The sequence below is a fragment of the Ascaphus truei genome, chromosome 9 (assembly GCF_040206685.1).
Source record: "Ascaphus truei isolate aAscTru1 chromosome 9, aAscTru1.hap1, whole genome shotgun sequence".
NCBI lineage: Eukaryota > Metazoa > Chordata > Amphibia > Anura > Ascaphidae > Ascaphus > Ascaphus truei.
This window is the reverse complement of record NC_134491.1, coordinates 23,275,398-23,302,081: the sequence shown is the minus strand read 5'-3', so window position 1 is coordinate 23,302,081 and position 26,684 is coordinate 23,275,398. Positions and strand designations below refer to the sequence as shown.

General features: G+C 43.8%; 1 protein-coding gene across 2 annotated transcripts in view; it reads left to right on the top strand.

Moving 5' to 3' along the window:
- The first annotated feature begins 760 nt into the window (after positions 1–760).
- The window catches only part of FRMD6 (FERM domain containing 6), a 191,265-nt gene continuing 165,341 nt past the window's right edge, over positions 761–26,684 (top strand). Inside the window, exon 1 of one of the 2 annotated variants that reach the window (XM_075613801.1) lies at positions 761–995. The gene's annotated coding sequence lies outside the window, so the exon portion shown is untranslated. Of the gene's footprint in view, positions 996–1,055; positions 1,251–26,684 lie in introns of those variants that run through there. The other variant, XM_075613800.1, reaches the window with a different exon arrangement.

The following is a 26,684-nucleotide window of genomic DNA, read 5'->3' as shown; positions in this document are numbered from 1 at the left end:
GTATGTTTTTTTTAAAATAAATCAGTTCTGTAGTATTATAATATTGATTGTTTTTTTTTGTTTTTTTTAATTCGACAATTACATTTTTAATGAGTTTTAATATACTGAACATCTGATGATTTCTATAGCTGTTTTTATCCCACTTCCCCAGCAGTGCAAGATCTTTGCAACACTTTCCTGTTTGTGAACAATTGTTGCCAATGTTCCCAGCAGTTTGAACTGCAAACTGTAACAATAGTCAATGTTACATTAGTAATATCGGGATACATTGTAGCTGCTGAGTTACACTGGCTGAAGGATCGATTGAAATGGGATGGCGGCCATTATGTTAGGCACACAATCAGAATTTTTACAGATTTATAACAGGAACACCAAACGATTGCCAGCTTACAGTTGGTAAGAATGTAGAATGATACATTGTCACATGCTTCACATGTACAAATAAGGACAAAATAGGGGGAAGTATTAGTGCTGCTTGAAAGAGCACACATTTATTTCCTTGAAACATTAGCTTGCTGTCCCAACGCACATACCTCTTCTACCGGTCTCCCCATGTAAAGAAGAACTGTCCATATATGTTGATGTGAATGTTTGCTTCATAGCTGAACCGTCCAATGCTACAGTATATCTTCTACTATTAAACTTAGGAGACAGGTGCTTACACATCTGTCACTCAGATTGTGTAACGCTGGGTGCCCATATTAGGAGAGCTGCATTCTTGCTCTGCAAGTAATTCACGTCGCTCCTTCCTTTACCGACCTGCAAGTCGTAGCTTGATTTCCCATATATGCTCGGCTTTTTTTTTTGGAAAGCGCTAGAATCTTAACCCAAAAACCACAGGCGTACAACTTTTTTTTCCGCTTCTCAGGCTTTCGTGGTTCGTAAGCCGCAGGTGTGGATTCCGTCGTCTTTTCAGAATTAAGCCGGACTTTTCCATGCGTGTGGACAGTGTGTATGTTTTAAGGACACACACTTCAGCATCGACCAATGGACAGGTAAGAGCATGTGGCTACATTCAAAAAGGGCTTGTCTGCTACTGTATGCTGAACAGCTTGCTACAGTATAGTTCACTGCCATTGCACAATACTTTTCTTCACGTGCAGTGAAAGCGAGTAGGATTGTTCAGGTAGCATTTTCAGTACTGTAGCCTAGCAAGAAGACTCATGGAGATAATATTCTGACAGTAGAGTCGCAATCGTGTTTGACATGGACTAATTTCACTTTTCCAGAAATCCCAACCTGTATAAAAGGTAAGAACATTATATATCATGTCTCGTTTACCAATTCCTCCAAGTATCCACTTTGAAACTTGGAAGTGTTGAGGTGCTCTTTGCAAGGCGTCATTTGCTCGATTCATTATTTCACACCAATAAACAGTCGAGTGTCGAATAATTCACGTTGTCTGAGGCAACTAAAATATCGACGTTACTAAAAATATATGGGAGTCTCTATGGAAAAATGCATTAGTTATACTCAAGTTATACAGAGCATCAGATCTATCTGTACTAATGGCATTATTGTCCCTTTGGGGTTTCACCAAAGCAACGATTATATGTAGCGTGTTTACTGAAAGCGATAAATAGTAGGAAAACAGACAGGCCAAACTAATTAATGTGATTTATCAAAATTAAATGGCAGTTTGCAGCTATTTTTTATTAGTGAACAGATTATTGGATTTGTAAGTTTTTTTTATTTTGTTACAAGGGATTTATATACATGAACAAATAGAAATATGTTATTGCCTTTGCTAGTCAACTGTTTTAATTATTAAGGGTCTATTACTAAGCTGGCTGTTAATTAATATCATCCTAACAAATGGTATTGTGATATACTAACGACACAACTCTGCAGTATCCTGCAGACCCACACAGCTCACAACTCTTGCATACATTTAGTTTGCAAAGCAGCATTTAGGGCCAGTTTTCAATAGATCCTGTTTGCAATGTTGAGCTGCTGGCTGCAGACCCATCAGAATGTGCACTATTTTTAGACATGGCATTAACATTCACAGCACAAGACAGATCCCCTTTGATAAATCTTTCTCATAAATGAATTTCCAGTCTAACAATTGCGTCCGAGATGCTGCAAGTCATTAGGGATTCCAGGCAGACAGAACAATTTTGTATGGTAGAGCATCACCGAATTACTGAAGGGGCAATTAATAGTAGTGACTTGTAGTTTATTTTTAGCAGAAAACCGAGTAAAACATAAAGTAAATAATGCATTATTGTGTTGCCTATAGCAGAAACATATGTCGGGTAAATCGCCTTTTTATTTACCCATTATTATTATATGTAGCGTGGACAGAATTCTGGAGACATACTGTAATTGTAGGAACTAGTCATCCCAAACAAATGCATGCTATTATAATAATAATGTTTGTGGGGGCAGGGACTAGGGGTGCGGGGGTGTTTGTGGGGGCTGGGACTATGGGTGCGGGGGTGCTGCAGCACCCAGGGTTTATACATTTTTTATTTGTTTGTTTGCCTTGAAAACATAGCAAGAGTTTATTGAACTTGAAGTTATTTAACAAATCCTTTTTCTGTAACAAGAATGTTTATCTGAGAGATTGCAAGTACTGCGGGTTATACATTTTGACAGTATGAAAATGTATGTATGTTGCTGATTTTGTATGTACTGCTGTTCCCATGGAAGTCTAGAGGGGATGGGGCTCTGGAAGGCAACCGCGTTCGTAAGTTTTCTTATAATGAATGTTTGCTACAATAAATAATAATGCACATAATGCAATATGAACAGCACCTCTAAGAGAGATCTATTGGACTTGATTTATTAAGCATTCTTCTTCAGTAAGGCTTGTTCTATAGTAGGTGCGGGTACGCGTGCGAACGCGCGTGCACGTGACGCACACGTTTTGTGTGTACAGTGCATGCTGCCGGGAGCGACAGGTTTGCACTGTGTGTGTGTGTGTGTACGTGTGTGTGTATATTTATATGTAGATTGTGTGTTATTAATTTATTATATATATTTTTTTAAAAAGACACGTTGTGTAAAATAAGAATAAATGCTTTATTAACATTGTGCACGCACACATTCATACACACCCACACACACATACATACACACATACATACATTACAGCGGCGGTAGCGGCGCGAATACTTACTTTTCTGAGTCTTCCCCGCTATCGCCCGGCGCCACGCTCACTGCCGTGCGCGCGTGCGGCCCTAGCATACAATGGCCGGCTAACCACAGCCAACTGTAACTGCCGCGCGCTCCCCCCCCCACTATATTACGGGCCTACGGCACATTCCGGAGCTGGGAGATAACATCACCCATTCAAGTCAATTTGTTATAATGTGTCTTCATGTGCCAGAAGAGGCCTGCTTAATAAATACTGGCCATTAATAACAGTACCAGACAGTCCTGTGTGACTATTGCCATGTTGTTGTTTTTTGACAGCTGAATGTGCTTTACACGGCAGATGGGTTGACCAGGATTTAATAGTGGAGATGGGTGAAGCCAGTCCAAATCCGTTTCCCAAACTTTTCAGAATTTGCAAATTCAAAATCCGTCCCGCGGTGTCAAATCCGCCGACGGATCGTTGCGGTTTCAATCCGCGCGGATTAATCCAAAACCGCCAACGGGATCCAACCTGCCGGAGGATTTTAACAATCCAATCCGCGGATCAGATTATTTAAATCCCGTCAGGGGGATTGCGAAATCCGCGAATGGAATGCCGGTGTTAAAAATAAATAAATACGCCAAAGGCAAATCGCCATTTTTGAGACTGATCCTCTGAAATCCTCGGACCCAAGGAACCGGACATTCCACGGCGGGTCCAAATCAGCCGCAAAAAATCACCCATCTAGTAGAACACAATAATGCAGACCACTGATTCTGAACTATTTGTAAGTAGAAAAGTACATATAATATACATGTGTATAAATGATGGTCTAGAAACTAGTCCTACTTCAATGCTTCCTTGCTGCCCCTCCATTGGTCTAACCTCTTGGTAATAACTCTTTTTCATGTTCCCTACAACTCAAGATAACTTTTCTTTGTGGCAAATTCACACTTAATGAAAACAATAAAAATTGCGTTATAAACTGGTGAAAAGTTTAATGCAGCATCAATTCTCATTACTAAGCTCATTTTCTGCAAAGACGCTGATACGACTAATATTTGAATAGTCCCATTTTCAGTGAAATCGGCGATGTGCATCCATTAAAATAAATAGCCTTGCAAGCAATTTCAGGAATACAATATAACTGTGAATTAATGAACAAACAACCAACCATTAAAGATATCAACTTTTACATATAAAATGAAGAACGGCTTTGAACGGAAACGTTTTCAGTGTAAGTCTGAGCCACACGGAATTTGCCCAGTTTAACTGCACAGGTTTTTTTTGCCATTGTTCTTTATTTTTCCAAGTTTAATAGAGTTGTAGTGGATTTTAATCAACAGGTTGTTTAGATCAGTGTTTTAAAACCAGGGTTCCCTGGGTATCCCTAAACGGTTTACTGTAATTTTCAGGTCATTTTAAAATTGTACCAAATATGGAAGAATTTACAATGCCTCTGATCTCAGACGCGCTATTAGAGAGGGTTGGGGTTCCTTACAATGCCTCTGATCTCAGACGCGGTATTAGAGAGGGTTGGGGTTCCTTATTGCATCTGATCTCAGACGCGCTATTAGAGAGGGTTGGGGTTCCTTATTGCATCTGATCTCAGACACGCTAGTAAAGAGGGTTGGGGTTCCTTATAATGCATCTGATCTCAGACGCGCTAGTAGAGAGGGTTGGGGTTCCTTATAATGCATCTGATTTCAGATGCGCTAGTAGAGAGGGTTGGAGTTCCTCAGAATTTCATATAGGGTACCTTAACCAAAAAAAGGTTGGAAACCACTGGTTTAAATCAAATAATTTTGTGCAAAAAGTTATATTTTTTAAAAGAGTGGTCACAAAACCTATTTTGTCTGTTACAGGAAAATGTCCCATGTCAGCAACCACTAACTCTTTATATATATATATATATATATATATATATATATATATATATATATATATATATATATATATTGTTGGCATCTTGGTTTGAGTTACATATTGCAATGCCTTTAATGTGAGTTCTGTGCGTGTGTTCCCCTTGCCTCCGTCCTTTCTCACAGCAAGCAGAGGCTTAGGGGTAAGTTCTATGTAGCCCGAAGCGGACGTTTACGCACGAAACTCAGCATTGACTTCAATGGCGATTTTAATCTGAAAATGGCCCAAGCGGCTGCTTTGAAGTATGTAGAATTATCCCCTTAGAAGTCCCAGGAGTGTGGAGTATCGCTTCGCAAAACCTTTTGCACCAGTCTGGAGACCCCCTGTGTGGGGAAGAACTACAGCTCTAGGGATCTCTAGTTCAGAATCCAGACTTAAGGCTCCAAGGGGATTAGCCACGGGGTAGTGGAAGCTGTTAAATCACATAAAATAATTTGAGTTAATGGCTATTGTTGTCACTTTGTGACTATCCCTAATAATTTATCTCCATCACATTTGCTAGCATGTGTCTGCATGCACATGCCAATCAAATATTACAATGGAGTAATGTATTTCTGCATTAAGAGAGACACTTCTAAAGGGGCACCACTTTCGCAGGAACCATGTAAGAATGCAGCCCAAGTAAAGCTGTCACATCGACATTGTTTTTAGATTTGAGCAAGGTAATGGTGGAACACGCTATGTTTTCCGGTGGTGTTTGACAGGGCAGTGTGGCGATGGGTTCAGCCACTTTGTCTTTATGGACAAAGATTTTAATCAACAGGTTGTTTAGATCAGTGTTTTAAAACCAGGGTTCCCTGGGTATCCCTAAACGGTTTACTGTAATTTTCAGGTCATTTTAAAATTGTACCAAATATGGAAGAATTTACAATGCCTCTGATCTCAGACGCGCTATTAGAGAGGGTTGGGGTTCCTTACAATGCCTCTGATCTCAGACGCGGTATTAGAGAGGGTTGGGGTTCCTTATTGCATCTGATCTCAGACGCGCTATTAGAGAGGGTTGGGGTTCCTTATTGCATCTGATCTCAGACACGCTAGTAAAGAGGGTTGGGGTTCCTTATAATGCATCTGATCTCAGACGCGCTAGTAGAGAGGGTTGGGGTTCCTTATAATGCATCTGATTTCAGATGCGCTAGTAGAGAGGGTTGGGGTTCCTCAGAATTTCATATAGGGTACCTTAACCAAAAAAAGGTTGGAAACCACTGGTTTAAATCAAATAATTTTGTGCAAAAAGTTATATTTTTTAAAAGAGTGGTCACAAAACCTATTTTGTCTGTTACAGGAAAATGTCCCATGTCAGCAACCACTAACTCTTTATATATATATATATATATATATATATTGTTGGCATCTTGGTTTGAGTTACATATTGCAATGCCTTTAATGTGAGTAATTGTTTTTAGATTTGAGCAAGGTAATGGTGGAACACGCTATGTTTTCCGGTGGTGTTTGACAGGGCAGTGTGGCGATGGGTTCAGCCACTTTGTCTTTATGGAACTTATGTTGTTAAAGTTGCGTCCTACTTCCTCTATATCAGAGTTGTTCCACTGGTGGCCCTAACAAGGCCCTGGGAATCTCGGTCCTTGGTCATTTCATATCAGTTGCTTAACCCAGGGGTGCTCAACTTCAGTCCTCAAGCCCCCCCTATAGGTCAGGATTTCAGAATAGCCCAGCATCAGGACAGGTGGCTCAATCAGAGGCATAGTCGAAGACTGAGACACCTGTGCTGAAGCAGGGACTGATTGAGCCACCTGTGCTGAAGCTGGGATGTCCTGAAAACCTCACCTGTTCGGGGTACTTTGAGACTAGAGTTGAGCTCCCCCTGGCTTAAGTATCGAAGTACAGTTCTTCACACTGAAACTCACTTATAATTGAAGTTAATGCATACATCTATGGAACACATGTTATAAATACTAATACAATGTTTCAATCTAATCATTTGTCATGAATCACATTAAATAAGAATAGGCTTGTGGCCCTCCCGCTCCTAAACCTTTTCTGGCTCGGCCCCTTTGGAAAACGACTCGATATTGTGATTGTGCCGTGCTGGTGGACTTAGGAACGATTAAGAAACGGCTTAGTGATGTTTGCACGCCAGCAACGTCTGTAGCCGCCTGACGCTTGATGTCAGGAGTTGAGATGGGCAACGCTTTTGCCCAAGGTCGGGAACTAGGCAAAATTTGACCTTTTCGTTGGCGGGAAAAAAAATACGACCGTGTCAGAATTTGCAAGCTGTTTTTTGCCAAGAATGATGTCCTAGTGAACGGCAATTTCTCTTCGTATGCTAATTTACAAATGTCTCTAAAATTGCTAGATTCACGTGCACTATTCTCTACAATCTCTAGATTCCAGGAATGTTGAGGTCACCAATAAATGACACACCACGTTTCTCTCAATGGTTGCTGGTATGTCACTGAAAGTTTACCAATTCGGCAACATTATCATCCCTGTAGGGCTTGTAAAAAGTGTTAAAAATGTCAATTTAAAAAAGGATGTAAAATTAGGGGGAAAAGCACTAGAAATGTCACAACTGCATTTTGGGATTCAGTAGATTTTCATATATTAATCAGGAGTATAGAGTGAGAATGTGTTGTAGCAATTATAGTAGGTTAAGAGTTTGTGTTCTGTGTGTAATTTATTTCCAATTAGAAATAGAAAAATATAGTCATTTACACATTTACAAAGAAAAATAATAGTCTATCTGTGAAGAGGAGTCATTTTGTTGTTTTAATGATTTCTCAGCAATAAAGATAGCTTTGTAAAGAACTCACTTTGCAGGCCGTATACCAAGGCATTTACTGTGTATACATTGGATATGGTAGCATGTTTACTGTATTTATAGTTGTTTACTATAAAACATCTGGGGGTGGGGGGGGTGAAGACAGTGCATTAAATTAAAAGATGTTAAAAAAACACAAAGATGCAGAAACTGAATCCAAGTCATCTGTTATTCTTAAACAAGTCATATATTTCATGAAGAAGACTTGTAACATTAACAAGGGAAGGGATTTCTGCATTGAAGTGAGATAACTGTATGTGTCAATTTATAACATACTAGCTTTTGGACCCCGCAGCCCCCCCCCCCCCCCTCCCGCTGGTACATCTTACCCCGCTGCCGCCACATCTCCCCGCCCCCGCTCCCCCCTGCTTCCGGCACATCTCCCCGCCCCCCCTCCCTCCCCGCTGCCGGCACATCTCCCCGCCCCCCCTCCCTCCCCGCTGCCGGCACATCTCCCCGCCCCCCCTCCCTCCCCGCTGCCGCCACATCTCCCTGCCCCCCCTCCCTCCCTGCTGCCGGCACATCTCCCCGTCCCCTCTTGCCCCCCCCCCCCGCTGCCGGCACATCTCCCCGTCCCCTCTTGCCCCCCCCCCCGCTTCCAGCACATCTCCCCGCACTGGTTTAGGCTGCGGCCACGCTGCCGCTGAGCTCGCTCATGCTTGACGTCACCAGCTCTCCAAGCATGAGCGATCGGCTGTCCTGCAATTTCTTTAGAGCAGGAGCGGGGGGCGTGTCATTGGCTGGGGGGGCGTGTCATTGGCTGGATAGGGGCTGTCTGTGCATGTGTGTGTGTCTGTGTGTGTGTTTGTGTGTGTGTCTGTCTGTCTCTGTGTGTCTGTGTGTGTGTCTCTGTGTGTGTGTGTCTCTTTGTGTGTCTCTTTGTGTGTGTGTGTGTGTGTGTGTGTCTCTCTGTGTCTCCATTTTCCCTCTACAACCTTCCCTCCACTCTCTCCCCCCCCCCATTGCTCTCTCTCTCCCCCCATTGCTCTCTCTCTCCCCCCATTGCTCTCTCCCACCCCCTCCCCCTCTCTCCTTCTCTCCCTTCCCCTCTCTCTTTCTCTATCCCTCTTCTCTCCTTTCTCCCCCTCCCACTCCGTGTCCCCCTCCCACTCCATTCCCCCCTCACTCTGTTCTCCCCCACTCTGTTTTCTCCCGCCTCCCTCACTCCATTTTCTCCCCCCTCCCTCGCTCACTCCGGTTTCTCCCCCCTCCCACCCTCCCCCACTCCATTTCTCCCCCCTCCCACCCTCCCCCACTCCATTTCTCCCCCCTCACTCACTCTGTTTTCTCCCCCCTCCCTCACTCACTCCTTTTTCTCACCCCCCTCACTCACTCTGTTTTCTCCCCCACTCACTCACTCACTCTGTTTCTCCCCCCCACTCACTCTGTTTTCTCACCCCACTCTGTTTTCTCCCCCATCCCTCACTCATTTCGTTTTCTCCCCCTCTCACTCTGTTTTCTCCCCCCACTCACTTCATTTTCTCCACAACTACTCACTCTGCCCCCCACTCACTCCATTTCCCCCCACTCACTCCGTTTTCTCCCCCACACTCAGTTTTCTCCCCCCCACTCAGTCCATTTTCTCCCCCTCTCACTCTGTGTTCTCCCCCCTCACTCACTCAATTTTCTCCCCCCCCACTCACTCTGTTTTCTGCCCCCCCACTCACTCCATTTTCTGCCCCCCCCACTTACTCCGTTTTCTCCCCCCCACTCTGTTTTCTCCCCCCACTCCGTTTTCTCTCCCCCACTCACTCCGTTTTCTCCTCTCCCACTCACTCCGTTTTCTCCCCCCTTACTCAGTTTTCTCCCCCCGCTCACTCTGTTTTCTCCCCCCACTCAGTTTTCCCCCCACTCTATTTTCTCCCCCCCACTCACTCTTTTTTTCTCCCCCCCACTCACTCCGTTTTCTCCACCCCACTCACTCCGTTCCCCCTCATTCCATTTTCTCCCCCCCACTCACTCACTCAATTTTCTCCCCCCTCACTCTGTTTTCTCCCCCCCGCTCACTCAGTTTTCTCCCTGCACTCACTCCGTTTTCTCCCCCCCACTCACTCCGTTTTCTCCCCCCCACTCACTCTGTTTCCCCCCACTCACTCTGTTTTCTCCCCCAATCACTCCGTTCCCCCTCACTCTGTTTTCTCCCCCCCACTCACTCCGCTTTCTCCCCCACCACTCACTCTGTTGTCTCCTCCTCCACTCACTCCAGTTTCTTCCCCCCCTCACTCACTCCGTTTCCCCCCTCACTCACTCCATTTTCTTCCCCCCTCACTCCGTTTTCTCTCCCCCCCACTCACTCCGTTTTCTTCCCCCCCTCACTCCATTTTTTCTCCCCCCCTCTTTCTGGTTTCAGCCCCCCCCCTGGCACATCTCACATCAGACACACACAGCACCGAAGCAGGCACAAACACGCCCCCTCCCTTAGCAGCCACACCCCCTCCCTTAGTAGCCACGCCCCACGCTACCACACCCCTGCTGTAAGAGATTTGCTGGACATTAGAATGTCCATAATTTGGGAGGTGAGTCACATTGGAAGCTCAAAATAGTTGCGTTGACCTACAAATCCGCAGCAGAATGTCCAGTGAAAGTTTTGTTGTGCTACGTGGTGCCATTTGTGAGATTTCGATGCTTCTGACATACAAACAAACGGAAAACGGAATCCAACTTAGAATTTATAACATATATCGATACATTGTCTCTATATTTGTGCATGCAAGCAGCAAAACATCTTGCACTAATTCTTTTTTTGTTTGTTATAGGATTGAAGTAAGGGGTCTCCAGTGCTGGACCCCATTAATTTCAGCTCTGCGGTCCCCCTGCTCCCAGAGATACTTACCTCCGTAGGGGGTGCCGGCATCTGTGGAGTTTAAATGTCCATGTCACGCGGGCCAACAGGAAGCCACAAGGAATGATGTCACGACTTCCTATTGGCCTGCGTGACATTTAAACGCCGCCATTTCATTAGGCACACAAGTTCCCTGGCTGCAGAGACACCAGCACCCCCTACAGAGGTAGGTATCTCTGGAAGCAGGGGGTCCCCAGAGCTGAAATGAATGGGGTCTAGCTCCGGAGACCCCCTGCTTCAATCCTTGAACAAAAACAAACAAACAAAAGATGTAAAGCAGGGTGTTTTGCTGCTTTAAATGGGTCCAGAGCTGATGTTAACATTGTATAACTAAGAACTTCAGTTATTTCAAGTACAGGTAGTCCTCGCTATCCAACGTTTCACTTTACAACGAATGGCATATACAACGCTTTACAATGCAACCCTATGGGCCATTTTTCGATGCCGGAATGCAATATCCGACGCCAGAATGCGTTATCCGACGCCTGAATGCGTTATCCAACGCCTGAATGCGTTATCCAACGCTCACCGTCACTGATTAACATGGGACTCACTTTACAACGGTTTCACAATCCAACGCCACTTCCAGAACGGATTCCGTTGGATAACCTCGGGCTGCCTGTAACTATGGGAAAGTTTCTAACCTTTGATAGAGAGGATGATGTTTGGAGTACATAGATTGTTGTAATTCTGCATGGCATTAATATAGTCACACACCATTCTACTCTGTTAAACATTACTGCAAACTTGGATGTTAAATGCACTGCAAACTTGTTACTCACAGAGATGTACAACAATCAGCGTTGAGCCTAAAGGTCTCTTTTTGCCATTAGGGAATGCCTTTTTAATTGTATAAAAACATAAAAGAGAAAACATTCCATTCATTAAACATATCTGTCGTGTGAGATAAATTAAAAGTGGCAAGCACACAGAGAACAAGTCTGAACAGCCAACATTTTGCTTAATGTGGTAATTAAATGTTTGTGCAGGAATTAAGAGTTAAATATTGACTAATGAATAAATGTGTGTTTATGATGTTACACCTAAGTTAAAATACCAGCTATTTTATATAAGGAGTATTTTATGCTACTATTCCCCACATTCTGCTGTGGATCTGTCTTCCCATTGTGTGGGAGGATTTCAGCGCCATTCATTTGAATAGAGCTAAAATTGTCCAGAGTAACAGGGGAAGACTTCTTCACATATTATGAAATAGTGGCTATGTCCCATACTAGGGTTGCCAAGTGTCCAGTATTGAACTGTTCTGTATTTGGAAACTCTGTCCAGTAAAAAATACCTATTACCTCTCTGGACTTACTGACCTGACCGGCTTGGGGAAAGTGGGATTTCCCTGAGCGGGGAGAGAGCAGGGCTGTTGCTAGGGGGCTGGGCAGCTTCCTCCATCCTGATTGGCTGATGCTGGGTAATGCAGCCAATCAGGAGGAGGTGTCAGGAGCCAGGGGGTGGGGCCAAGGAGAGGAGGAAACAACATGGAGGTGTGGGGTATGTGCGTCTCGAGCGCATTGCACCTTTCACCATTGTGTCCAGTATTTTTGGAGAAGCCACCTGGCAACCCTAGTCCCTTCACCAGGTGTCCTGTAGGTTAAATAAAGTGCCCACTAATCCTTAGGCAACTGGTACTGCCTGTACAGTAGGTATCCACATCTTAGTCCGGGGTGTAGTCTGGACAGGCTGGACTCCTGCCGGGTGTTGACGTATCTCTGTGGATCCTGGCAAGCTCCAGCTGGTATTTCCTCTCTGCAGCCACAAGCGCTGCTGTTTCATGCTCTGCTTGCTTCTCACTTTGCTGGAGAATGGGTTGAAGCCGCATCGCAGTGTATGCTTATCCCTGATGCTTTAGAGTAGTTTTCATGTAAGCATTTTAGGCTTGTATGATAGCAGTTGCTTGCGCGCATGCACGATGCTGCGCGTGCACCTGGGACGTGCATTTTGCGCCTATCGGCCCAAGGCTGACGCGCACGACTAGGATCCGTGGCCAAAACGTCACAAGAGTAGGCCTCACTGTGATTGGCTCACAGTGTCACGTGGCACGGCAGCCGCTCGAAAATACACATTTCTTTGTATTTCCACATAGCTGCCGCGCCAACGCTGTCTGCCGTGCGGCATCTGCACTGGATATACAGTCATAGGGAGACAGGTATTTTTCATTGCCGAGCGCACACGCACTTCGTATAATAGAAGCCCAACGAGTTGAATCCCTTGGATGATTTCTATGATTAAGCCACTCTCCGCCCCACTGCTTTGCTCATCCTGGCGCACGTGGGCATTCTTGTCACCATTAGTGCTTGTATCAACTGCTCCTTAGTTCTCCCCGGTGTAAGAATGCCCCTCTCCTCATACTGAGCCATCAAGGATTTGCTCTGGTGTTTGTACATTGCATCAATTTAAATCTTCTTCAAATGAAGAGACAGACAGCACTCCATAGGACTTGTAGAAAAATCGCAATTTATTGAAGTGAAATCAATGTTTCGGTCCCCAACTTGGACCTATGTATGTCTATATTTGTATAGCGCCATTAATGTACATAGCGCTTCACAGCAGTAATACCCTATTTCCTCAATTCTAAGACGCACCTTTTTTTCGATTTTCACATGTCTGAAATCGGGGTGCGTCTTAGAATCGATGTATTGCTGATGATTGAAGATGGACAGTGGGCGAGAGTGCGTTGGCGGCGACAGGACAGGTCTCAAGTCTGCAGGTGAAAGATAAGAAGACAGCGGGCATGCAGTGGCGGAGGCGACTTATAGATCATAATAGCAGGAGCAGAGCGGCATAGGGGAACAACTTGGGAGGTGCACAACTGTAATACTGGAAGTTGACTGGTGTCTGACTTCCGGTTACAGTGCGCTCATCCCCAGCCGTTCCCCTATGCCGCTCTGCTCCTGCTCCGCTCTCCTGCTATTATGATCTCCTGCCACCGCACGCCCGCTGTCTTCTTATCTTCATTCACCTGCAGACTTTGGACCTGTCCTGCTGCCGCACACCCACCCGCTGTCCATTTTCAACCATCTGTAGACGTGGGACCTCTCCTGCCGCCGCCTCCCGCTTTGTCTTCTGCTGACATGGGACCTCTCCTGAAACATGGTAAGTGAAAAAGTAATTTTCCTCGATTGTAAGGTCCAAATCGATGGTGCGTCTTACAATCGAGGAAATACGGTAGTTACAATCATAAATAATAAGATATAAATAACACATAAGATATAAATAAACTTTGTCAGGATCTTGATTTCACTTCAATAAATTACATTTTTTGTAAACGTTTTAGGGAATGCAGCTCTGTCTCTTCATTTGAAGAAGATTTAAAATGATGCTGATGGCGCGGTTTGGCGCTGGGCGTGCACCTGGGGTGCTTCCTGCTGCAGAGTCTGGAGAGGGCACCTCTACGTCCCTATTTTGTTTGTACCTCGCAACCATCTTTGAGAAGGACTTAAAGTTTGAAATAAAAGATTGGAGTTGGCCATCCCTGCCTTAATGCATCTTGTGGCTCATTCGCACGACCATAAACTGTGCTAAAAGAAAGTCAAGGTTCAAATAGGGTGTAATGTTTCACAGCAGATAAGAATTGGCCCACTCTCTGCCCATTTTCCTATCTACCTTCAAAATGTTTCTGTTTCTAAAGCTTAACACTGTTGATTAAATGTAGCCTAACTGCACTCTAACCGCAGTGGGACCTGAATCAGGGGGTTCCCCTGAATGGGTTTATGTTCATACTGGAACCCCCAATAACTCCAGGGACCCACCACTTGTGATGTCACTGACTGAAGTGACAATTCCAAAGTGCGGGGAAACAGTTTCAGGCGAGAAGAGTCCGGCTTGTGCAGCCAACACAACACAGACCAACGATTTCTTCAAAGTGCAGCTCTCCTCCAGGACAGAGATACAAAGTAGAGCTCTACTCACAAGTTCATAACGAAGTTCTCCATTTAATGTGACAGCCAAGAACAGGGGAACAGCAACATTTGAGGTCCCATATGGACCTTTCATCAGGTGAAATATGAGACCTGAAACGTTGTCTTTCCACTGCTCTTGGCTGTCACCTTAAATTGAGAACTTCGTTATGAACTTGTGAGTAGAGCTCAACGTTGTACCTCTATCTTGGAGGAGAGCTGCACTGACTGATGTGAACCACTTTGTTTTCCTGTTTTGAACGTGAATTCCATTTTTCGGTCAAATCTTGGTGCCTGTAAAATAACAGAGCCTAAGATTAAGGATAATTTATTTATAAAATGTTTTACCAGGAAGTAATACATTGAGAGTTACCGCTCGTTTTCAGGTATGTCCTGGGCATAGTTAATATGACAAATAATACATGGTTACAAATACAGTTACATAAATGAACAGGGTATAGATTATATACAAGACATTGCATGCACAGTTAGAGAAGATGTATATTATAGGCTTATGTAACAGTTACAGACCAGGTTAAAATGTGAGACAGCTTTAGTTTTGAAAGAACTTAAACTGGTGGTGGATGTGAGTCTCCGGTAGGTTGTTCCAGTTTTGGGGTGCATGGTAAGAGAAGGAGGAGCGGCCGGATACTTTGTTCAACCTTGGGACCATGAACAGTCTACCCATTTGCTTCACCACATTACAAAGGGATGTCACGCCGGCCCACCTGACAGTGGGAAAACAGGCCTACACATGGTGTTGTAGGAGTATTGAACAAGGGGTGTGCATTTATAGATTGCTGCATGGTTACAGTTAGTAGTAGCCTGGATTCCGTCCCAGCTGATAACCACTCCCGCAATGATCCACAGGACAAGCTCCTATGTTCTAATTACACAGATAGTGGACTATAATTCAGTGTTACTCTATTATCTATATTATGCCCTATCAATGTTTTTTTCTATTTGGGTACAAATGCTCATGGATCTCCATACTTTGCAACAGAAGCTTACACTGAACCGTAGACATCACCCGAAAGTAAAGGCCCATGTTTACTACGCTGTGCTATTCTACCAGACATCTTCTACCAGACATGGCCCATTTAATTGTGATTTATGGAATAGCCTCGCTCAGTGAATATGGACCAATGCAAATCAAGTCCCAATGTCCCCCCCCCCCCACCCCCAACAGGTCAGGTTTTCAGAATATCCCAGCTTCAGTACAGGTGGCTCAATCAGAAGATCAGTCATAATGATTGAGCCACCTGTGCTGAAGTAGGGATATCCGGAAAACCTGACCTGTTGGTGGCCCTTGAGGACTGGAGGTGGCTCTCATGATTTAACCCCTTTGCTGCCGGAGGGGCCTGCAGAGCATTGTATCAGATGACATTAGTGTCCCTTATGGCAGATAAGAGGTTACAGTAGCAATCGTAGCTAAAATTTGTTACATTACCGGACATTAAATAAGTGGGTAAAAAAGTGACAAAAACCCTCCGGGGTAAAGTGTGCAGCAAATACAGCTTGTGAGCACATTCACGTGTCAGACGGTTCTGCAATGTTAAAATGGATTAGAAGCAAAAGGTGACACTGTGTGCTCATTTGCATGTCATTACCCAGAAGCCCTAGCTGCAGAGGAAATATTGTATGCTAAAGAGATAATGATGAAAACCAGTGTTGCAGACCTGTCTGAGACATGTGCATGTGCTCACACATAGTATTTTTATTTGTTACATTACTGGGAAAAGTCCCATTGAAAAGTCTTATATGAGGAGACCACCCCATCGTTCTTGGAGGTTTTAGAAAATCACCGTTATCTTGTTCTTGGACAATGTTCCGTGAATTGAGCTGCTGATCGACCAGACGTGTGTGTGATCCTTTTCTGTGAGGAATCCCAGAGCTCCTGTCTTGACAAATATATCACTTCACAAACAAAAAAGGACATTTAGCTACAGTACAAAGAATGCCCTGTTGGAGGATTTGAAAGGAGATGGGTTGCTTTCATTGACAGATTGAATAGGCCTGTCTCCTATCTCAGAGCAGAGGGCAAAGCATTAAATGATTACAAGATGTTCCCAGATAGAATGGCAACAGTGTATGCGGAATAGAAACCCAGAGTACTAAGAGCAAGGGAATGTAGCCATGTTTCACCTGCATGTTACTCCACTGGTAAAATTACTCTCTCTTACACTTGCATTTCCACCTTCATAGTAAAGTAGTATTTTCTTCTGTAAAACAAATCTCCCAAAACGGCAAGCTTGGGAAAAGTGAAAGGTTAATGTGCAAGGTCACGTGGCCCATTACTTACTGCCATTTTCACGAAACGATGACGAAAATCGACGCCATTCTGGCAATATTGTGGTGAAATTATGGCAAAGTTGGCAATATTTGGAGCAATCTGAGGTTTGGTGAAAATTACGCCAAAAACCCCTCAAAAGGCTTAAAAACATGGACGCATATCTGTTTAGCAGATATATTCCAAATCACTCAAATAATAATCAGTAATACATATTTAATAAATGTACCGTTTTCATTTACGCCCTAACCCTTTAAATCTCCCTAAGAGCAGCTTTAATTTGTTTTATTTGTAAGCTGTGTTTTTAGGTGCTGAATATAATCTTATTTAAGCGTTTCTTGAGTCGTGCATTTTGATAGAATCCTCTCAGGAGCCTGGCTCTCGTTACCTTGTACTGTATCTGTTTGCGCTTGTTTGTCTTTATGTGGCATGTCATTCTGTCATTTATATCTCTCTGTATCCCCATTGTACCGCGCTGTGGAATATGTTGGCGCTTTACAGATAAGAAAAAGGATGGTGTGATTAGCGCTAAAAAATATATTACAGTGCAGTGCAAATATTACAACAAGTGGTTAATACAATAATAATGTAAGGCTGCCAGGGAAACTAACCCAAACACAGTTAGTGATAGACAAAGGAAACAATACAGACCGGCGCCTTAAAGTCCAAATGGGAGAGTATAGAGTTCAAATTGGTGAATTGGAGTGTCCAGCGAATGTTGCTTTGATCCAGTTGTCAACAGGTTCCTCAGCATCAGGATTAGTTTAAATCATGCAGGGGAGACAAAAGGACAAGATCATAGTGTGACACTGTATAACTATACCAATATACACACACATATAAACAGACTGACACACATACACAAGACAACACTAAACAGAGACAATTAAGCTGACTAATATTATAAATGATTTAATGAACACAATAAAATGAATAGCAGCTGTCTAGTGACGAGGAGGTCTGGGATCCGGTGTGTAAAAACCGGAATCCTACTTACAGCAAGTCCCCAGAATAAATGCAGGTGGGGATGGTGTAAACGTCCAGCAGGTGATGTTGGGGGACGTGTGCCACGTGTAGCCCTCAGGAGTTTCCTATGCTGTCGGCTGGTAATGGAGGCACTTCCTCCTCTCCTCATGGAGTCCTCCAACCGTGCCCGGAAGTGCGTCACATCGGGCGGGACGATCTACCAGATCTTACTGCCGATTGCATCTCCTATAGCCTGCAACTCTGTAAACTGTTTGGAAGGTCTGCTCCTCTCACAGTACAGCTGTGGAATGCTTCTCAATAGCCCAACGCGTTTCGTGCGCATGCGCACTTCTTCAGGGGACGGGAGTTGGCCACCCATGGGTTAAACTGTAGTTGATTATTACTGCCCTTAACACGGTATGTATAAACTTTAATGAAGCAGCTTTACTTTAACCATCCCAATTATTATTATTATTATTATTATTATTATTATTATTATAGTTTATCTGTAATGTGCCAACATATTCCACAGCGCGGTACAATGGGGATACAGAGAGACCTTGGCCATCCTTGGTTTAACCTCCTCAATGTAGATCTGGCCATTCCATCAATTAAGAAGTTACAGCCACCAGAAAGCTAACGACTGGTTCCATAGTTGAAAGAACCTGGTAGTTTCACCTTTGTAGTGCAGTTCAGTTGCTGCATATCGACATTCCCTACATGGGTGCATCCTCTAGGCAAGTCTGGCCACGTTACCGTCACACATTGCATGATATGGGCTGATACTCAAAGTGGAAGGATTGCTGAAAGGGTTGGGGCCCTAGCACCCTTCTTATAAATGTATTCTCTAATCGTGGGAGAATAAACATACAAGGTGTGGTTTATCCTTATTAACCCTTTTTCATTCATAGCCCAGTGTGTTCAAGCTACACGTGAACCATTCTTCATAGGGACAGGGTAGTCATTACTGATCATATTGAAGTTGAGCAGAGGTGAAAGGTAGCAGAGGTGGCCAACTCCAATCCTCAAGGGCCACCAACTGGTCAGGTTTTAAGGATATCCCTACTTCAGCACAGGTGGCTGTGCCACCTGCGATGAAGCAGAAAGGCTGTGCTGAAGCAAGCTTGCTTGTGCTGAAGCAAGCCATGTGGAACTTGTCTTCTAATGGGTTCGGCAAAGGGTTTTTCAGCTTTACTTCCTGGTATGTATCCACAGAATGGATTTGAAAGCTACTGTACACTAGACAGAGACATTGGAGGGGATAACCAGTTGCTGAACAGGCCCGTTTTGCCCCTATTTTACCTGTATTTGGCAAAATCGCCTGCACTCTACCAATCCTACGCCTTTAACTCCTATAATGTCAATATCTTGCCCCCATAGTCCTGAACGAAGCATCGCATTTTAAAAATAAAAACGGCTTTGTAAAGGGCAAGAAGAGATATCTTAAAGAAGTACAAAAAAAAAATAAACCAGCGATTAGAACGGCCTGCGACTTTAAAACAGGATTCATTGGGAGCTACTTTGCGGGTTTGATTTATTTCACCTAATGGCTGGGGCATTGATGTATTCAGTAATTTATTCCACAGGAAATAAGGAAAGTTATAAATAGTTTGGAACTAGCCTAGCACATATTTTGGTAATAATCCAATCTTCAACCGTTTTGGTTTATGCAGAGAGAGAATACAAAAGCCAAAGTACTAACAAACATCAAGAGATGAAACTGCAATGACTCGTCCTACAGATAGGAATATAACATGTAAATAAAAAACATATAAAGCAATAATTGTGCAGTATTGTAATTATTTTTTGGCTTGTTCAAGAATCTTGGCTCTTAGGGAGAACCTACTTACAGCAACATAGAAGAAAATTCGCATTTGTCTGACTCTGTCAGGTAGTGGAGAAATGATGAGGTTTCTTTAAGGTGTACTTATATCCCCACTTGGTCTTGACACATATGGATAAGCTCAGAGTTGGTAAGATTCAAATTCCCATAAGGTATATGTGGACAAAGAGCAGAGAAACAGACCGATGGTGTAGGTTGTAGAACAGGATTTTATAAATAGCCAGTTAAAAGACATGTACTCACACTCTGTACATGTATATAATGCACATAAGGGTATCTTTAGCGCTGTGTGCGCCCGCTGTCGCTTCTCCCCGTCCTCCTCTATCCCCAGTCCTGCCGCCGGCAATGGCGTGTGACGTCACGTCCCTCTGAACGGCTGATCGTATCCAAAGGAGGTAGGCTGTGACGCGCTGGGAGAGGAATCGCGGGTGAATTCAAACGGCTGGAATCTGGAGTCTTCTCTTCAAAGCAGCTGCAGCTTGATGAGATGGCTCTACGCGTTTCGCTGTGGCATACAGCTTCGTCAGCGCTCCTGACGAAGCTGTATGCCACAGCGAAACGCGTAGAGCCATCTCATCAAGCTGCAGCTGCTTTGAAGAGAAGACTCCAGATTCCAGCCGTTTGAATTCACCCGCGATTCCTCTCCCAGCGCGTCACAGCCTACCTCCTTTGGATACGATCAGCCGTTCAGAGGGACGTGACGTCACACGCCATTGCCGGCGGCAGGACTGGGGATAGAGGAGGACGGGGAGAAGCGACAGCGGGCGCACACAGCGCTAAAGATACCCTTATGTGCATTATATACATGTACAGAGTGTGAGTACATGTCTTTTAACTGGCTATTTATAAAATCCTGTTCTACAACCTACACCATCGGTCTGTTTCTCTGCTCTTTGTCCACATATACCTTATGGGAATTTGAATCTTACCAACTCTGAGCTTATCCATATGTGTCAAGACCAAGTGGGGATATAAGTACACCTTAAAGAAACCTCATCATTTCTCCACTACCTGACAGAGTCAGACAAATGCGAATTTTCTTCTATGTTGCTGTAAGTAGGTTCTCCCTAAGAGCCAAGATTCTTGAACAAGCCAAAAAATAATTACAATACTGCACAATTATTGCTTTATATGTTTTTTATTTACATGTTATATTCCTGACGGGGTCGCTCACTTTCCACAACCAACTACGACTGTATCTGTGGGAAATCAAAGCATATTTCCCTGGAAGGTTTGAGAAGTATCCTGTTGGGTAACATTATTTATTTTTATTATATTTATTGTTTGAATTTTATCACAACACTGTGTATTTATTAGGGAACTGTGGCGCCTAGGCAAGTCATTTAAGTACATCGTCCTACAGATAAGCACATCATATGTTGTAACATACGCTGGCAAAAACGTCAACCTCCTAGGACTCAATCCGTTTGGGATTTGACTTTCCTTGTGTGTCTGATTTACTCTTTGCTTGACAGCGTATATACAGAATGTTTGGGGGCCAGGACAAACTTGAAGAATGGGGCCCCTGCAAATGTTACGACCATCACATTCGGTCTACTTTAACCCCTTCAGGTTTCTCCTTTCCCCCTCGTGTCTTTCCCTCTCACACCCTTTATGTCATTCCATCTTTTACCCTCCTCTTGTATTTCTCTTCTTTCCATCCTCAGGTCTTTCTCTCCTCTCCCCTCCCCCAGCATCTCTTCTTCCCTTTCCCCCAGATGGTCTCTCTCCTCTCCCCCCCAGCATGTCTCTCCCCTCTGTTCACCCCAGCATGTCTCTCTCCTTTCCCCCCCCCCCAAGCAGGTCTTTCTCCTCTCTCCACCCCCCCAGTATGTCTCTCTCCACTCCCCCCTCCAGCATGTCTCTCTCCTCCCACCACCCCAGCATGTTTCTCTCCTCTTCCCCCCCCCAGCATGTCTTTCTCTCTTTTCTCCCCCCCTCTCTCTCTCTTTTCTCCCCCACGTGTTTCTTTTCCCACTTATCTATTTCTCTTTGTACTTTATTTTCTCTGTGTTTCTCTCTCTTCATTTCTATCTTCTTTCCTTTCATAAACACACAGATACCCAGCAAGCTCTCAGAACCCCCCCCCCAAAGTACCACAATATATATTTTTGTTGTTATATATATATATAACAATGAAAAGAAAATTAAAAGCTTCTCTTCTTTTTATTTTCATTGTTATATTACTTCTAGTCCCTAGCACCGTTAATGGTTATTATATTACTAATTTAAGTACTCATTATTTGCTTAGTCTGTTGCAGGCAGTTTGTCTTGTTGTAATATATATATATATATATATATATATATATATATATATATATATATATATATAATATATAAATATATAATATATATATGGTGTAATTTAGAGTGCTATTAAGGGGATTGTCTTTGTCCTTTTCAATTGTGTGTTTTATATATATATATATATATATATATATATATATATATAAATCAAAAGGAGTGCTACTTGGCGTGGCTAAATGTATATAACAAGAAATAAAGAAGTCCAGAGCAACATCCAATGTGACAAAAATACACAGTGAAATACCTATATATCTCTTGAAAAAGGGTAATTTAGTTAACCCTTTGGCCAAAGCGTATAAGTCTGCGAGCCACTTTCAAGGCATGACCAATTCGCATGTCCTAACACTAACTGATTAAAATTCTTATTTACCTCTATAATTAGAGAAAGAATGGTCCTGGTATTGAACCTGTCACAACCAGCTGCATGAAAAGAAACCCTGCTTACTTGGAAAGTGGGGAGGGGCGAGCTTAACCCCTGGGAGTGGGGAGCCACTGACCTCCAAAACAGCTGGACAAAGTTAACAAACATACAGATACTCAGCAAGCTCTCAGAAACCCCCCAGAATTACCACACTATACATATGTATATAAGTGTCAAAAGGAGTGCTACTGGGCATGGCTAAATGTATATAACAAGAAACAAAGAAGTCCAAATAACTAGGAATTTGTCACATTGGATGTTGCTCTGGACTTCTTTGTTTTTTCCCTTTCATGCCTGTTTTTGTCCCTCTGATTTAACCCTTCCCTCCCTCTTGCCTTTCCCAGCCTATCTCTCAGGCTACAGCTTCACACACACATACTTCTGTCCTCGAGGCCCCGCCCCCTGATTGAGGCCCCGCCCACCTGCGGACCTCTGCAGAGGCATGGCTTTCCCCTCTCTGATCTTCCTGCTGCATCTCAGGGCCACGCCCCCTGACTTAGGCCCCGCCCACATGCGGACCTCTTCAGAGGCAGGGATTTCCCCTCTCTGATCTTCCTGCTGCATCTCAGGGCCCCGCCCCCTGACTTAGGCCACGCCCACCTGCGGACCTCTGCAGAGGCAGGGATTTCCCACACTGATCTTCCTGTGGCATCTCGGGGCTCCGCTCCCTGACTTAGGCCCCGCCCACCTGTGGACCTCTGCAGGGGTATGGCTTTCCCCTCCCTGATCTTCCTGCTGCATCTCAGGGCCCCGCCCCCTGACTTAGGCCACGCCCACCTGCGGACCTCTGCAGAGGCAGGGATTTCCCCTCTCTGATCTTCCTGCTGCATCTCGGGTCTCCTGCTCTAGGCCGGGGGCGGGGAAAGACGCACACTGAACAAGTAACGCCTATAGGGGCGGCTGTCATGTTTTTACGAGATGACCAGGCAGTGTCTTGACATTATTTTAATAATTTAGTAAGGCGACATCTATCGTAAAAGGTAGAAATCTATTACGTTTTTATGACTGATTTCCTTACCTGTCATTTTAAATTCAGGCATTTCACGTCAAGGCGCTAAAATATGTGACAACTATGCGCCCGACACACCTTTCCGAGACAAATCAATGAAATTAGGGACCATCCTGTATATGGGACATGTGGCAACCCTACCCTTTAGAGATACTGTTGGTGGGTACAGTAGGAACCTGCTTGTACATAAGTCTCCAGTATGACAGGTCAATATATAGTTTACAGTTAGTCCCTGAGTAGCTTTGCATTAAATGTTGTCTCAATATATAGCACTGAAAATCAAAGCGATGCCCACACAGCATAGTTTTCTCTGCTGATTTATGCTTTGTTGTAAATTACACACACAGCTTTCTTCCACCTCCAGAGAAACAACACAATGCAATTTATCATTCATGTTATGGAGAGAGAGAGAAAGTCCTGTCTCAGCTGTTCAATGAATTTAAATTTGACTGAAATCCCATTAGAAAGAAAACTTAACACATCGAATTTTTTTTTAATTTGCTTCTGAAGACAGAATGTATCTTTTAAACAACATAGGAGGCGTCAGTGGGTTATATGGAAGCCGTAGCTCACATTTGAATAGTCTAAACATAAGAAGCTTTACAATCGGTGTCAAACAGCCGTGGCGTCATTCTGGCATTAACAGAGCAGTGTGCAGAAGTCTCACTTACACATCGTTTTTACTGTGGCTCCAGCCCCAACCCTGTATTTTTTACTTTCAGTAGCTGCTCACGTACACCATTTAAAACAAGAGAGGATTAGAGCAGGCCTGGCCAACCCCAGTCCGTAAGGGCCACCAACAGGTCAGGTTTTAAGGATACCTTTGCTTCAGCACAGGCGGCTCAATCATTGACTAAGCCACTGATTGAAGCAGAGATATCCTTAAAATCTGACCTGTTGGTGGCCCTTGAGGACTGGGGTTGGCCACCCCTGATCTAATCCTCTCTTGTTTTAAATGGTGTACGTGAAATTATGGATTGGAGGGATCTCCTAGTTTAACCCATAGCTACCAGAGGGACTTAAAACAGCTTAACAATTTCACTGCTAACAGGGCCTGCAATAATTGGTCTGTTTTTTACTATTTGGATGGTGTAAATAATTAACTATTTTGAAATACATGTCAACTTGCCCGGTTTGAACTACCTCCCTCCTTTCCACGGAAGTAGCTGCACGCGGTGCTAATTGATGCCTTGCATGTAGGTGTGGGGGAGTGCTTTGTTATTAATGGTGTGACGTGTTCATCTGTTCCACTGCTGATTTCAACTGGGTTGCTGTGAGATACTGTAATGGCTACTTACGTGGGGAAATGTTGCCAATATACATCTAAGCCAAAATGAGAGACAAGCGGCACCCCACTGGCATTGTGCTGGATATTTAATGAATATATTTAGGTAGAAAGGATCAATGTTTCTGTCCCAGCCTGGACCTTTATCAAGATGCTGGAACTGAAACTTGGGTCCTTTCTAAATAAATTCTTATATTCAGCACAAGACCATTGGAGGGCAGCTGGTCTCTAATTCTGAGCATATTTCTCTCAACGCAATTGGATGGATGTGCACCCCGTAGCAGAAACGTCCACTGGAAAAGTGCTCCTTTTCTCTACATGTTAATATACTTCTAAGACCAAACAGTCAGTGCTGTAGTACTGGTACCCCAAAAGCGGACTGAAGCCTGTTTGTTTTGGGGGTGGGGTTTCCAGAAGATTTTTTTATTCATATACCATTTTTTATTGTATTGAAAGAAAAAAAAATAATTTGAATTTTGTTCAGGGAATTTGTTTGCCAAAGCTGATATTTCGGGGGTTTATTGAATAGGGCCGTGAGTGTGAGAGCTTTAACTCTTACTTTCACAATAATTATTATTCTGTTTCATATGAGAAGTAATCTAAAACATGGGAACTCAACTCCAGTCCTCAAGACCCTCCTCTTCGATCAGGTCAGGTTTTAAGGATATCCCAGCTTCAGCACAGGTGCCTCAATAAGTCCCAGCTTCAGCACAGGTGGCTCAATCAGTGGCTCAGTGTTCAATGGAGACACTGATTGAGCCACCTGTGCTGAAGCTGAAGGTGGGATGTCCTTAAAACATGACCAAAAAATGATCCTATTGGAATCGACTTCTCCAAGTAATAGTTAAAACTGGAATCCTACTTGCGATCTGTCCTGAGGACTTGTGCCTGTAAGTAGGAACCACTGTGAGTGGAGAAGTCAATTGCAATAGGATCTTTTTTGGGCTTCCACCAACAAGCAGATTTCTAAGCTTTTTAGCTTATGCAGCATTTTATTGTATTTTATATATTTGTTAATACATTTCACCCACTAGGAGCTTTCATATGTCATATTGTACTGGTCAGCATTTGTTTAAACCTAGTTATAGGTATCTCCATTAGTATCACAGGTAATGCACCATTGGTGTTTTGTATGCCTTTCTTTTCATCCACATATTTCTATGATTGGGTGGGACCACGAGGAGAAACGTTTGGACACTAGAAATTGGCGAGGTACACCCGGAATCATCAGTGATTTGGTTGGCAATACAGACTCTTCTTTGAGATTGTTATCATTGGCACCATATTGGTGATTTTCATATACAAATGTGCATGTTATTGTGAGCAATAACAAGAGAAAACACATAGCGGGTGATTTACTAAGCCCCAATATGGGATATCTCACCCCAATCAGCGTTAACTGCCTTTTCACTCGAGTAGCAGGTGACGGTGCTTTGTGAATGTCAGCGTTGGGGACATATTATCTAAGCAGTGCTAATCCATAAAACACCTTCACGTGCCTTATAATAACCTATGGTCCATTCCCCTAAAGGGGCCAGAAAGTGTGTTAAGGAATAGCAATGCTTTAACATTGGGCTGGAAATACATGGTCGCAGAGCACAGATTCCACATAGACTTACATTGGACTTCCATAGCCCACCCCGTCCTTATGTACAGACGGGAATCCCCAAATTATACACTATTTGCGGGTAACATAACAGTACTACCGGCTACCCCTGTCAGCAACACTTAATACACTTTTTAACCCTTGTTGCTCCCTAATATCCACCCTTAATCTCCTGCTCCCAAAGTCCCTGTCCTGCAGCTATTTCCTAACAGGGATCCTAACTATACCTGGCACCTCTAGCTTACATTCCTGCAGGGGACCGTAAAATGGGAACCGAAATATAGGGAAATACATCAAGGTGCACAACTAGACCCAAGAGCTGACACTTCAGCCCTTGACATACGGTTTTAGGGGCAGCCAGCCGGGCGTGACCTTTATTAATGAAGGCTGGCTACCCCCTACCGTCAGAATATATATCATCAT